The sequence below is a fragment of the Lissotriton vulgaris genome, chromosome 8 (assembly GCF_964263255.1).
Source record: "Lissotriton vulgaris chromosome 8, aLisVul1.2, whole genome shotgun sequence".
NCBI lineage: Eukaryota > Metazoa > Chordata > Amphibia > Caudata > Salamandridae > Lissotriton > Lissotriton vulgaris.
Window position 1 is genome coordinate 1548330913 of NC_141696.1, and position 13488 is coordinate 1548344400.

Below are 13488 nucleotides of genomic sequence, written 5' to 3' on the forward strand. Positions count from 1 at the left end.
CTCCAATTTCCTGTGACATCCAGCCTAATTTAGAGGTCATCTCTAATAACGAATTCTGAAGTTTAGTATTATCTTCACAAAGCTGAAGAAAATGTTCCTGCGCTTCTGCACGATGGTTGGTTAAAGTTTGTAGTATGACCTCAAAAGACGATAGCACAGGTTCCTGTTTTCCAGAGTCGATTAGTCGGTGGTTATAAAGGGGGTCTGAGTCTGGATGATCCAAAGACAGACAGGTTGTTGAGTCAGAAGCAGAACCAGGTACTTCCAAGCATACAGGGGAGGATTCCACGCCTGCAGCGGTCAAATCTGCCATCTCAGTTGGGGGTCTTAAAGATGCCAAGTCAGGCCCCGAAGATGAAAACAAAAGAGAAGTTGTAGACTCCACACCCATAGTTGATGAGGCCGGGCAATCATTGTGGGGGTCAGTGACAGGAGGGCTGTTACCAGACAGTCGGAGAGTCATATTCTTAACAAGTCCTTTAGCCTGAATCCACTTCCAAAGAGGGCTTATGTCCAAGTGAAGAGACCTTTTCGACACAGATGCAGAATTAATTGTTGATAGACCTTCAATTGGGGTTTTTCTCCCTTTCTTATTCTTAATTTTCTTTTTTGTTTAAGTTTACCCCTTCGGACGGCCATAAACTTAGCAGTATCTGAAGATGCAACCTGAGAGCTAAGCCCCAGTTCTTGTACCTTTCCTTCCTCCGTCTCGTCATATTCATAATCTTCAGTGGAACAGTCCCCTCCCCCATCCGCTTCCTCAGTTTCCTCTACCGTAGGTGAAGCAACAGTCGCAACACCCAGAATGTTTATCACAATAGGTTCTGGGGAGTTCACTTGTTCTGCTTCCGACCCCTCACCAACATTCTTATTGCCCCCTTTAGCTGAAGGAGTGTCCACCTCTCGTGAGGCAGTAACCGAGTCCCTTTCCACGACTGCTGCTTCGGGTTGGGCAGGTTGAGCAGTAATAATGGCAGTCTGCTCTTTAGGGGGGATAGAAATTATGTTAATTATGTTAATTCCATCCTGCTCAGTAGCTGGCATCCTCAGGTTGTTTCCCTCTGCCCCAAACCCGTCTTTTTGTCTGTTTCCTTAGGGACTTCAAGCAAAACTAGATTAGGGACATTGGAAACAGTAGCATCCATCATTATCAATGTGGGTGGATGCAGTACCTGTTTGCGAAGTCCAGTGGTTCCCGGGGGTGATCTTACTTGGAGCGAGGTGGAAGGCGCGGGTAGTGCAACACCCCCTATTCCCACAGTTGAAACAGATGTAGCCCCCGGCGCCATATTCAACGCCGATGCCATTAGACCCCCCAGGGCCGGAGACACTGCTGCCGGGTCCCCCGCCGCAGATTTGTTGGCGCGGGTGGACCTAGGCACGTTCTTCAGGCCATATTTGCCTGTGGAGACGTTTCCGACCTCACCTTGCCGACAGCAGAGGTCCGGGACGCCTGTTCGTGTCCAAACCAAAGCCCTGACCAACCGCGTACCGAGCCGCGGATGAGAAGAGTTAGGCGCGGGAATGATTGCAGCACCAGCTGTCGGGTCAGCCAGATCCACAGCATTCGGTGTTTTCTGAAATGTTTTCTTCCCCAACACGTAGATACAGAGACAAGAAGCAGCGAAAAGTCGCGGATCCCCCCGCAACCTGTCCACTTGTTTTCACCGGCGTCCCACACAGAGGCAGACCCTGGGCATCTGAGGAGTCAGTAAGTATCTTCCTGGTCGATAATCCGGAGATTTGTAATGTCTGCCCGGGAGCAGCATCATAAAAATAGACCCAGGGTCACTTCATCTAATCTTTCCGACCCCCATAGTGAGTCGGGGAGGGTGGGTCAGTAGGAGCTCTGACGGCTGCTGCACCCTCGGACGCCCTCACTCCGCCATCTTGGGCTCCGCCCAGGTGTGTGAGTAACTCTATTAATGAGAGGCGGTGTGTGAGTGTCTGTATAGATATGTGAGTGCATATGATAATGCTGTATTGATGGCTGACTGTATGTATGAGTGACTGTATGGGGTGATGAGTGGATGTGTGTTTAGAGCTATGAATTAGTGAGTGGATATGTACTAACTGGTATTGGAGTGTTGATGTTTCGAAAATGATAGTCTGTATTTTAGAGTGGGTGTATTAAGGGTTATATTAGGGTGTGATGAAGTGCATCAGATTTTCATGTGGATGATGTCATTAGTGATGTCATTTGAGATGTCATCAATGATGTCATCAGTGATGTCCCTGACCATGTCATGAATGATGTAACATGTGACATCATCAGCAGTGCATTGAGGGGGCGCGAGGTATAGTTTGCTCAACTAACTATAACAGGGGAATTTCTATGGTTTTGTATGAGTGAAATGTCTAAGTAGCTATAACGGGCCTGAAACCTATGGCTTTTTCAGTGAATTTCAAAGTTTTTTTAAATGCTAATTTCTAGCTATAGCGTGCTTGAAACCTGCGATTTTTCAGTGAATTTCAAAGGTTTTTTAAATGCTAATTTCTAATTATAATGTTCATTAAACCTATCTTTTTTTTCTGTGTTTCAAATTATCATCCCAATCTCAACCTGGTCAAAACTGCAAATCTCACCACTTTTCCATCGATACCTTTCGCCAAAAGAATTGCCACAAATGAGAGCTACAACTAACACTAATGAAATGGAAAGTAGGCGTTCCCGTGAAAAAATAAAAATAAAACACTACTTCCCCATATTTTCAGCGACCAGCCAAATCTGCAATGCGATCCAAAAAGCAGGCGATAAGCCGAGTTAGAAGTAAGAAATTAACATCGGCCTTTAACTGGTGTAAGGAGGTCGACTATCTACAGCGTGAATTGGACCCAACTCACAGTCACATCTAAAGACCAACACATGATACAGCTACTTATCATGCAGCTCCGACACCTAACAAGGCCACAACACCCACCACCACCATGGCCTCCCCCCGGACCATCCCCCTACTACCACTGAGGCAGCGCAAAACAGGACAACGGACTTTCCCAAAACGCTATGGCCCCTCAGCTGTACAAACGCTGAATGTTGGGAGATGTGGGAACCAAGTATGTTTGAAGGAGGCAAGTCACCCATCCATAATAATGCACACAATACCAAGTGTAGCAGTGATATGCTGGACAGACCTCACTATGCAAAGCACAAACCTCTCCATGTGGACATATACTACTGATACTTGTAGTGTTGTGCACAGTAGACGCAACCATGTTACCTCAGGCAGTGGGGAAGATCTCAGTCATGTAGCTGGGTTGTCACCCCCTTGAAGCGGAAGCAGAGTGGGCTGGTCTAACGTATGTCACTCCAGAGCAGGAGTATGAATAAATAGGCTGGGGCTCTAGGCTTGATTGACTTGTGGGAAGGCCAAAGCGTCTTCCAGAGCAACGGTCCTCACCCTGCCACGTGGCTGCCGCCATGACCGTGGGCCTCCTCGACACAGGCCCCCTGCGAGCCCAGCTGCACAACACTGCAGACTTATGTCAGTACAGACTACTGTCTTCGATCTACACTGCGGACAGCAGGGCTCACAATTCAGATGCAGTGGCGATTGCAGATGACGCACTCCACCAGTATGCAAGACACGTTGCTCCCAGTGCGGCCTGCACGGACCACGCATAATCGCAGACTGCGCACACGCTGAGCGCCAAAGGTACCACTAACTCAGTGCACCACAAGTCATATGGCTTTATCAAGACAGAATTCATTAGACAAAAGGCATTGCTCCCAATGCGGCCTGCCGGGACCACGTATCATCGCAGCGTGAGCACACGCTGAGTGCTCCAGATGCCACTAACTGTGCAGCTCAACTTAACGCCACATGGCTGTGGGCCCATCCTGACCACTGCCTCTGGCCCACTCTGGGGTTAGCACGGCTCACAATTCAAGATTAGTAGCAATGCAAATTGTGTAGGAGACTATAATGGGTTAAGAAGACCAAATGTTTCCAATCTGTGCAGCTCAAGTCAACGTCACATGGCTGTGGGCCTTTGCTGACCGCTACCTCTGGCCTACACTGCGGTCATTAGGTCTCACAATTAAAATTATTTCTTGATTCATTAACTACAGAGTCCAGTAGGCAAGTAACTATCACAGTCCTAAACCCTACATAATATCCTTTTAGTAGCCATGCTTAAAGAACTTTTTTTAATATCAGTTATAGCTTTAGTACAATGACCAAATTCATCTTCAAGTGCAAACAAACACTCAATAGCAGTCTACACTGCGGGCAGCAGAGCTCGCAATTCGAATTTTAAATGCTAAGTTCTAAAAAGAAGATTGTACTCCGAAAATGCAACACTTCGACAGTGTATTCTACACTTATTTCATCTTTTCATAATATGCCTACATTGCGGTTAGTAGGGCTCACAATTAAAATGAACTCTTTGTTCATTAATTACAGAGTCCACTAGGCAAGTCACTATCACAGGCCTACAATCTACATAATATCCTTTTAGTATCCTTTCTTCAACAACATATCAGTTATAGCTTTAGTACAATTACCATATTCATTTTAAAGTGCAAACGAACACTCATTACCAGACTACACTGCACGGACTTGAGTTGCACAGGGTTAGTGCCACCCGAAGCTGATGTGGCCGTCAGGGGCCACCACCACGTGGCGTGGACTGAGTTGCACAGGGTTAGTGCCTTTGAAGCTGATATGGCCGTCGGGGGCCTACCACCACGTGGCGCGGACTTGAGTTGCACAGGGTTAGTCGTACCCTAAGTTGTATGGCCATCAGCGGCCTACCACCACGTGACGCTGACTTGCGTTGCACAGGGTTAGCGGCACCAAAAGCTGATGTGGTCTCCGCCATTGATGACTCAGGACTCAGCGACATGTGTGAGATCTGCCGGACCGCGGAGAAGCTGATGTGCTCTCCAACATTCATGACTCAGGGATATCTGTGAGATCTACCGGGCCGCGGAGCTTTGACGGGCACGTGGAGTGCCTACTGATACACTCCAGTGGCAGCAGGTACATTTTTGGTCATGGATGCGCAGGGGCGGCAGTGTCTCTCTCTCTCACTTCCCTCTCTTCACTCTCTCTCTCTCTCTCTTTCTTCTTTTCCTTCTATCTCTCTCACTCTCTCTCCCTTCTCCCTTTCTCACTCCCTTTCTTTCCTTCCCTCTCTTTATCTCTCTGGCTTTTTTTCCTTCTCTCTTTCTCTGTATCTCACTCCTTTGATATGCGCATTACAAGCGTCCTTATTTTGTGCTTTATTTTCCAGGCTGTGTCGTCGACATTCATGTAATGTAATGTAAAATAGCTCTTCTATAGCGCATTTTATCACTCCAAGGAGCATCTTGGCGCTTAATAACGAACCCAGAGTGGAAAGGGTGGTTAGCTGGAGCAATTCCCAAGCACAAGTCTTTTACACCAAAGCTCTACAGGCAGCATCGGTAAGCGTGAAGACCCAGGTCTTCAAGGCTTTCCTGAAAAGAGATTCTGATGGAATTTGCCGGAGCAAAGAGGCAGTTTATTGAATGCTCTGGAACCTAGCACCACAATGGATTTTCCACCTTTGGTGGCTAGTCTGAATTTTGGGACAACTAGCAAATTCAGGTTAGAGGATCTCAGATTCCGGATGGGGAGATGGCGTTTGACATTTTTTGAGAGATACCTGGGTCCATGTGCGTGATAGGCTCTGTAAGTGATGATCAAGATTTTAAAAAGGATACGTTTGTGAATGGGAAGCCAGTGGAGGGCGTGTAGTGCGGCTGAAGCGGATGATTTACTGGGCCAGCCCAGGACCAGGCGGGCGGTGGCATGCTGGACCATCTGCAGCCTGTGGAGCACGGGCTTATTGGCTCCCGCATACAAGCTGTTGCAGTAGTCCAGTCTTGATGTAATAAGTGCCACCGTTACCATTTTCCTAGTTGACAGTGGGAGGAGGTCGAAGAATTTTCTAAGCATTCTGATAATATAGAAGCATGTACTGGCCACCCCAATGGCTTGTTGCTTGAATGATAGAGCATCATCAAACTTAACACCCAGGTTGCGGGCAGAGGAGATGGTATTTGGGGGAGCTTCAGAATCTTCAGGCCACAACTGCTTGGGGGAGAACAGATTTTGTGGACCAAATGGTAAGATTTCTGTTTTCCCAGAGTTGCACTTGAGATGGTTGGTCTTCATCCATTCAAATGTGGCAGTCAGGCATGTTTTAAGGTTTTCTTCGGCTCCTGGCAGCTCCCTGTCAAGTACCAGTATGAGCTGCGTATCGTCAGCGTAAGATATGGTGCTGATCTGATACGAGGAAATGAGCTCGATCAGGGGTACCATATAAAGATTGAAAAGTACAGGGCTCAAAGTAGAGCCCTGGGGTACCCCTGTGCTGATGGATTTTTCATCGGAGCTGAATTTGCCCAACACCGTGACTTGTCGTCTTAGGCTGAGGAAGTTTTTAAAACAGTCCAGCACTACTCCTCCTATCCCTGAGCTGAGTAGACGGTCAATCAGGATGGTGTGGGAGACCGTATCGAAGGCCGCCGATAGATCGAGTAAAATCAGGACGGCCTTCTTCCCTTGGTCCATGGCGGAACGTAGGGATTCAGCAGAGAACAGGAGTGCCGTTTTGGTCGAGTGCTTGGACCTGAAGCCAGGCTGATTAGTGTGCAAGATGTTGTTGTCTTCCAAGAATGTTGTAAGTTGGCGGTTGACAAAGGATTCGGTCAGTTTGGATAGTACCGGCAGCAATGAAATGGGACGCAAATTGGATAGAATTGTGGGGTCAGATAAAGGTTTTTTCTGAAGAGGTTTGACCGCGGCTAATTTCCATTCAGGTGGGACCTCTGCAGACGCCAGAGATGAATTGATGATACTATTGACTATGGGATTTACCTCATTGACCAGAGCTCTTAAAAACATGGGGGGACAGGGATCAAATGGAGATCCTGATTTACTGGACAGAATGGCCTGATGTGATTCCTCTAAGGAAACAGGAGTAAAAGCATTTTGATGGGGCTTGTTTGGGTCACTCTTTCTATTTACTTAGGTCATTTCATTTCATTCATGCTCCCGACAGGAGTCTTCCATCTTGTTGTTTTGTGTTCAGTTTGTTAAATTTAGTTTATCATTTATATATACGTTTACGGAAAAATAAAGTTTAAAAAAAATGTCCATAAAGTTTTTGGTTGTTACTTAAGTGCTGTGTTTCTCTTTCTTATAACTGTTATTTGGTGGTGTCCATGATGGTGTTACATTGTGGGACAGTTATCACGGGAGTACTAGTGATGTCTGCAGTTTGCACCAGCTTCTGAATAGTGTGATAGATTTATCTCAACTTTAGTAGCATTTAAGTGCTGATCATGAAATGCATAGTAGGCGTACCCGTGCAAAAAGCAAAAAGACACAAGGTACACCTTTGCGATTTATTCTAAATACTAAAATCCTATATTGGATTGCACTATGGTAGTGGGTGCACTTACAGTGTATACACAAAATAAATGAAGAAGTCTCATTGTATTTATATTGATTGGGAATAGTGGGTCAGGTGCTGGATCTTGATGGGATACACTGCCCAGTTTGTTTATTTTTCTGTACACGAAAAAACCACATCACAACTTTCACAACTACTGTGATGCGAAACATATTCCGACGATAAGCCGCGTTAGCACCAGGGATTTTACACCTGCTTTCTGCTGGTGTTAAGCAGGACCTGCAGCATGAAAGGGAACACAGCCAAGAGCCACACCGGAACACCCACAGGTGCCATAGAGTCAATGCGCATGATACAGGGATACCCATGAGGGCCAAAACACTCATCGCAACAACCCCAGGACCGCCAACGCCCCCCCCCCCCCCCGAACCCGCATCTGAGCAAGTGTGTCAATGTGGTCATTGAGTTAGCATGATAGGCACTGACCCTGCAACATCACAGTGTGCTGTCTTCAGCGGACGTTACCATGTCACCTCAGCGTTGGCAGTGAGCCTGGACATGTAGCTAGGCATGCATCCTCCTGCATGCACAAGTGGCGTGTGCTGGTCCGGCATACAAAGGTCAGTGCAGGGATTTGCCTATCCGGCAAGGGGAAAGGGGCGTCTCTGACATGTCTGTGTGCAGGAAGTGCTGTAAGTGTGTCTCTGTGTTCTGGTGTGGCCGCCACAAGGGCCACAGCAGTCAGTGTTGTAAAGTGGCATGCACCACTTCCAAAAGGTAGTGTCACGGTGTGGTTGGAATGCTGCAGGACATGCACAAATAGGCTTTACAATGGTGTGCCGTAGGCGTGCACGGGATACAACAGTGCACCGTACAAAACTATGGGGGCTCGTGGGAGGGAGTAGCAGCTGTTTGGCAACGTAACACACAGTGAACCCACCCATGTGCCACGTGCTGGACATCTCATCCATGATGTCCAGGGTCGCAGAAATCCCCCAACACCCACGACTGCCCTTTGTACACATCCTGTATGAATGCAGCTGGAGAAGTTACTGTAGGGATGAAAGGTTCTTTGTCTGAGCTATCTTGCGCTAGCACATCTGCTGCTCCAAGAAGGAACTTGCAAGTGGCCAGCCCCCCTGATAGATACGATAATATCTGCATCCGTCTCCCACACTAAGCACTGCCCGATTTGAGAACGAGTACACATTCCACACTCAAAAGTCCTTTGTCGTAGTTAGCATGCGTGAAATGGCCTCCACACGTACTCCCACCACACCCCTGCCCTGCACCCATTGCACAAACACCCGGCTCATTGCACCAAGCTCTGCCATTTCATCCACAAGACTGGCACATGGCAAGCCAGTGCAGCTACAAGCAGAGCTATTGACGCAATGGCAGGGCATCCCGAACACATGGTCGACTCCATTCACGTCCACCTATACCTTGCACGTCTGCTGCATATCCTGGGTGCACTGCATTTGGCAGTACTGCGGATCACTTACGGGCTGAGCTTCTGCATTGCGGACGTCACCTGCGTTCAACCTGTATTGCAATGTCGCATGTGCCTATCCGAGTGGTGCATGCACATGTGCCTCTCCAAGGAGTGGGTAGCTGACATGGACTACGATGGGTGTGTGCACCCCCTGTTTGCCCACGACCAGGAGTGTCATGGTGATGCCCGTTTAGGGCATGCTTGGATGTTTGGCGTGCATGTTGGGAACTGGGCCTGGGAGATTGCACGTGTTGTAGTATGCAGTGAGCAAATTGACCCACTTCCCGATTCTGCTTTGGTGCACATTGGGTACAGTGGTTGGAGTCAGCACATCTGTCCTGGTCAGCTGATGGATTACGTCTACGACATGTCAAATATTGTGGCCAACCATCACTCATTAGAGATAGTGGCTTACGCAGCTGCACTCTCGTTCATGGACGAGTGACAAGGTACCTGCAACCACAACTCGATGTGCCACATTGTCCATGTCCCTCCACATCATTACACGTTGTACATCTGGTCACATGTCCCAAAACAACAGTGGACATGGCTGCATTGGAGTTGAATCATGTCTGAGGCGCAGACAACCAACGCTGCTTGACACTGAGGTGTGTTGGTGATGGACTACCCGAGGTGAACATGGACGTTGTCCTCCGTTACATATTCAGGCATGCTGCTGCATTTGTCTGCATATCGTGGCACTACTCTTGGCTGTACTGGCACAAACTTTTTTTATAAAGTTTCCACATTTTCAATTGTCTCCAAATGTGTTGTGTTTTCATTTGTATGCCAATGTGTGTGCCACGGACTCTCTGGCTGCCTGCCATACATGAATTGCTACCCCATCCAGATTGTGGGTTTGCACTTATGCATTCTCATGTGCCTGTTTCGTCTTGATGCTTTTGGACGCTTATCTCCCACAGGCGAGTGCATTTGTGTCCTGTGTTCCATTGTGCGAATGTTTGTGTTTGGACCACATTGTGTTGGATGTTGGTGCTTCCGATGTGTGTGTGCTGCATAGTGTGTGAGATGTCCCTTCATGTGAGCTTTTGTTCAACCTTCTTCCTTTCAGGCAGTGTGGTTTTCACTTCTATGCTTGTTCAGTGGTGTAATGTTGGTGGGTTGTGTGACTCAATGTTGGTGTGTTTTATTTTGGCCATGGTTTGTGTATAGTTGTGCTGTGGTTAATTGTGCATGTGTGACATTGTGCCCATTTCCCCATGTCCCCCCACTCCCTGCTTCTTCCTCTTCGTGGTGCTGTTGTGTCTGTAATTGTGTTGCTCCACACATAAATACATGTAAAGAACAAATTAGAATAGTTACTTGATTCTTTTAGGTATCAACACTTCTCTCTATTGGTTTTATTTTAATTTTCCATATAAATTTTTTTTTAAATATTCAAGGACACATAGAAGTCAGAAGTGCAACGTATTCTATCAACACACTTTCTAGAACATTCTACAACACATGCAGGTAAAAGTTCATAACATTTTTTAAACCAAAAGATATTTTTTTGCAACATTTTCTCTAACATTTAATGGCACATGCAGGTTAAAAGTTCACGATTGTTTTAAGTTCGAACAGTGCCTTCCAAATGCAAGTAGCAGGTGTGGTTGAATTGAGCAAATTTTATCCTATATGTACTTCACGTTTACACTGCTTTATTTTAGCCAATCACAAAGATTCTTTTCCACAAAACGAATGTGCACCCTACTTTTAAAAAACAATGCTTTCCATCTCCCAATCAGTTATCGTTTTGTATGGCAAACAAAAGTAGTTCCCCCATCTTTAAATATATCTCTTATTCTACGAACGGACTGCATGAGCAACAGACATCTATCCATTCCTCCCATGCATACCTTCAAAATGCTAGTGTGGATCCTAGGACATAGCTATGTTTTCTGGTGCAAGTTGTATGCAGAACAGAGATGTATTGACTTAGACCTAGTTTTACAAAATGTGGACATTAAATGGTTTAGACAGAGAGGATTGAAGTGGCACCAATTGTTGCCTTTGGTTAAAACCTGTTTGCATCTCCAACACCCTGACCTCATGATTGTGCATTGTGGTGGAAACGACCTAGGCACATTGACTGGGGTAGGCTTGGAAATGCTAATAAAGCACACCTTTCGACAATTGATGTTGCATTTGCCTCAAACTGTCTTTGTATATTCCAATATATGCCAAAGACAGATGTGGAAATGGTCAAACCAATTTTGTCCTCAGATTGAAAAATCTAGGAAGAATGTCAACAAAGCTGTGTCTGCATACTTCAGAGACCATGGAATGGGGTCGATCTACAAAAACAACATACGTTTTGATATGGTTGATATCTGCAGAAGTGATGGAGTACACTTCACAGATCAGGGAATTCGTTTTTTTCTGAATAACCTGAAGCTGTGCATCCGCACTTATATGTAGCTCCAACTAATAAACACAAGGGCTCTTTTTAGAGCCGCCTTATATTCTCAATATCGGTTCGCTGTGACAGCTGCAATCCGGCTAGCACACGTATACCTGCTGGCCATCAAGCATCCTCGAAGAGGGACACCTGCGGCCCATGGGCTCAGCTCGCACAGGGAGAGCTACGGGCCGCCAGTTCAGCTCGCACAGTGTACGCTTCGGACCGTCAGCTCGCAAGCCCACACCAGCGTGCTGGCTTGCGGAGGGAGAGCTCGGGTCTAACTCGCAAAGGGACACCAACAGGCCAATGGCCCTGCTAGCAGAGGCACAACTATCACCTAACAGACTGACTTGCACATGTACAGCTAAGGACACGACGGCTCGCAGACGCACAGCTGCAAGCCGATGGACTGCTACTGTTTTATACTTTAGGGTAGTACAGTGGTGTTTGGGTAGTGTAGGGGGTTGTGCTGGGGCTAATATTTTAGGGTTTAGGGTAGTGTAGTGGTGTTTGGGTAGGGGTTCATACTGGGGGTAGATGTGAGGTTTACGGTAGTGCAGTGGTGTTTGGGTAGTGTAGGGGAAGTGCTGGGGTAGTGTTTTAGAGTTTACGACAGTGAAGTGGGGTTTGGGTAGTCTTTGGGTAGTGTAGGGGATCGTACCGACAGACTGACTTATAGAGCTCCGAGCCGACGGACGGGCTTCTAAAGGCATACCCGCGACCTGGTGATATGAGGAGAGGCAGAGTGAAAGGCATATCTCACATAGACACAGATGCCAGTGTTGCCTCGCACAGGTAAAACTGCGGACCCGATGGCTTCTACACGGAGAGATGTGAGCTGACTGAGTAAATCAGAAAATGGCTGCCAACACTTCCTGGTTTCAACCATTCACAGCCAATAAGCCGCAAACTGGTGCTTGTAACCCCTCAGCCAAGCACATGTCAGAATTCTCAAATATCGATAACTGTAAAATGTGATATTTATCAAAAAGACCTGAACGGATTTACACCATTTCAACAAAAGCGTGCTTTCTGGATCATCACCTTTCTCCCTGCTAAATTTGACGTAATTCTGTTCAGCAGTTTCAGGTGTAGTCTTCTGTAAAGTTTTGTATGGAAATTTCATGGAGAAAACACATTTTAGGACCCTCTTTTTTCTCGGCCCCTCCTACATCATTCACCCCCAAACTTTCAATATAGGAGCTAATCATTAAAAGAGAAACTTTTGGGATAATTTCATAAAGATTCGTCAAACTGCACCAAAGTTACAAGCACATAGAAGACTCCTGGAGGGGGGGCCGCGCAACCCCCCTCCCAACATAAGTGAGGCCCCGGGGCTGCGCGGACCCCGCAACCCCTGCGAGCCCCTACTTTTATTTTTTTAAGAAACACCCCTGGAACCTAGCCCACCGAAAGGCCTCAATAAAAAAACGCAAGAAACCGCGACCCCAGCGCAAATTTTTGCCAATTTTTTTTTTTTATGGTTTTTTGGGCCCTGGGGGTCTTTCTGGGAACCCCTTAGCAGATGATTAGGAGATGGTTTGAACAAAAATTGGCATGGGCGCCGGAAAATGATGAGTTCCTAGAAAAGATCGTTCTATGGCTGCGTTTCATAGACGACCTCCTAATCATCTGGGATGGCACAAAACAAGAATTTGAAAGCTTCTTTGTCAAATTGAGCAATAATGTGTCGAAATTACAATTCACGTATGAAATCAGCAGGACACAGGTGACATTCCTAGACACAAACATCTATGTCCAAAACAATTCCCTACACACAACACTGCATCGCAAAAAACATCTACAAATGCGATATTGCACGGTGAGAGCTTCCACAACCAATCACTAAAATGGAGCATCCCATATGGGGAATTCTTAAGATTACGGAGGAACTGCTCGGCTGAAACAGAGTTTGCCAAACATAGTGAAGAAACCAGTAAGAGATTCCAGAAACGGAAAAACCCCAAGACTGTAGTAGAAAAATGCCTTCAAAGAGCCTCAAACCAACCAAGAGGTGAATTACTCAGGATCAAAGAAAAACCAAAACAATCAGAAGAATCAACAAAAATAAGGCTGATAACAACATACAACGCTGAAAATAAAAGCTTGACAAAAATCATAAAAAAACTGGGGTATTTTACAATTGGATCCAACTCTGAAAGAGATAATTGGCGACCACCCAAACATCACATACCGCCGAGCCAAA

At 46.5% G+C, this 13488-nt stretch overlaps 1 protein-coding gene across 1 annotated transcript in view; it reads left to right on the forward strand.

Moving 5' to 3' along the window:
- Nucleotides 1-13488, forward strand: part of LOC147700347 (NACHT, LRR and PYD domains-containing protein 3-like) — a 484040-nt gene that overhangs the window by 293289 nt on the left and 177263 nt on the right. The window lies entirely within an intron of this gene.